At 38.2% G+C, this 1,257-nt stretch overlaps 1 pseudogene; it reads left to right on the top strand.

Moving 5' to 3' along the window:
• The first annotated feature begins 540 nt into the window (after nucleotides 1-540).
• On the top strand, nucleotides 541-719 carry LOC128852206 (U2 spliceosomal RNA; annotated as a pseudogene).
• The last annotated feature ends 538 nt before the right edge of the window (nucleotides 720-1,257 follow it).

Below are 1,257 nucleotides of genomic sequence, written 5' to 3'. Positions count from 1 at the left end.
AAATGAAGATGTGAGATTTCTGTGATTCTCATTCTGAGGAGGATTTATCCCTCGTTACAGTGCCTCTGAAGCATAAGGGAGCAGGAGACAGTTGAAGACACCAACCTGAAGACCAGTTTGCTACCTAACCTGAAAGTCGGAGGGCATTTAAAAAAGAAAGACTTTCTCATGTGGTCTTTAAGTAGAATTTAAGTTTTTGTTTTATTGTTATTTTTTTTTTAAATTTAGGGGCACAGGTAATATTTGTTTTGTTGTAATGGCTTCAGTCTTTGGGGCTAATAAAACAGAAAAGTTATTTCTCTGTGTTACCTGTTCAGAGTTTTCACTCCGTTCTTGCCCATGTGCTCAAAACAAACATGCTGCATGTCTCAGCTGCAAAAAATATTACTGCTTTGAGAAGAAGCAGTTCAGTAGTGTCTCATAAGTCCTTTGCCCTACTAACCCACTCCATTGCACATACATGCAAGTGTCATTCTTCTATCTTACTATCCAATCCCCCATTGTCACTGCAAATTCTTGCGACAAAAACTAAACCAGAAACTCACTTGTCAGCCTCCTGGCTAAGATCAAGTGTGGTATCTGTTCTTATCAGTTTAATATCTGATACATGCTTGATGAGAGGACATAAAGATTATTTCTTGCCCAGAGAAATTGTGGCTGCCCCATCCCTGGAAGTTTTCAAGGCCAGGCTGGATGAGGCTTTAAGCAAGCTGATCCAAGTGGGAGGTGTCCCTGCCCATGGCAAGGAGGTGGATCTGAATGATTTTTAAGGTCCCTTCCAACCCAAATCATTCTATTATTCTATGATTTTATGAAACACTTTTACCAAGTAAAGCAAAACCTAAATGCCATCCGAATAAATTCACCTTATCATGTAATCAGTGTTTTCCTTGAGGTAAGAAGTTTCATAGAGTTTCTTTTTTAGATGCTGTTCAAAGCATCACATTACAGAACTGTGTGAGATGTAAGCCAGAGTGTCTTATTTTTGCATGGAATAAGGTATATTTCAGACTATTGCATGTTATCGTTGTGTGAATTATATTTTATAGTATTTCATCACAGCATTCTACATATGTATTTTAAAACCATTTACATAGACACTTCATCCGGTACAAAGCATAGCTTTTTAGCAGCAGATAAAAGCTTCAGGGGAAATACTTCAGAGTGTAAGCTTGAACACATATGATTGTACAGAAATACAGTAGAGCACAAACGATGAAGGAATCTGAGAACACCGCTAATCGCTCTGCTTCTGAC

This window comes from Cuculus canorus, chromosome 4 (genome assembly GCF_017976375.1).
Source record: "Cuculus canorus isolate bCucCan1 chromosome 4, bCucCan1.pri, whole genome shotgun sequence".
Classification (NCBI taxonomy): domain Eukaryota; kingdom Metazoa; phylum Chordata; class Aves; order Cuculiformes; family Cuculidae; genus Cuculus; species Cuculus canorus.
This window is presented reverse-complemented; position numbering and strand designations above follow the sequence as displayed.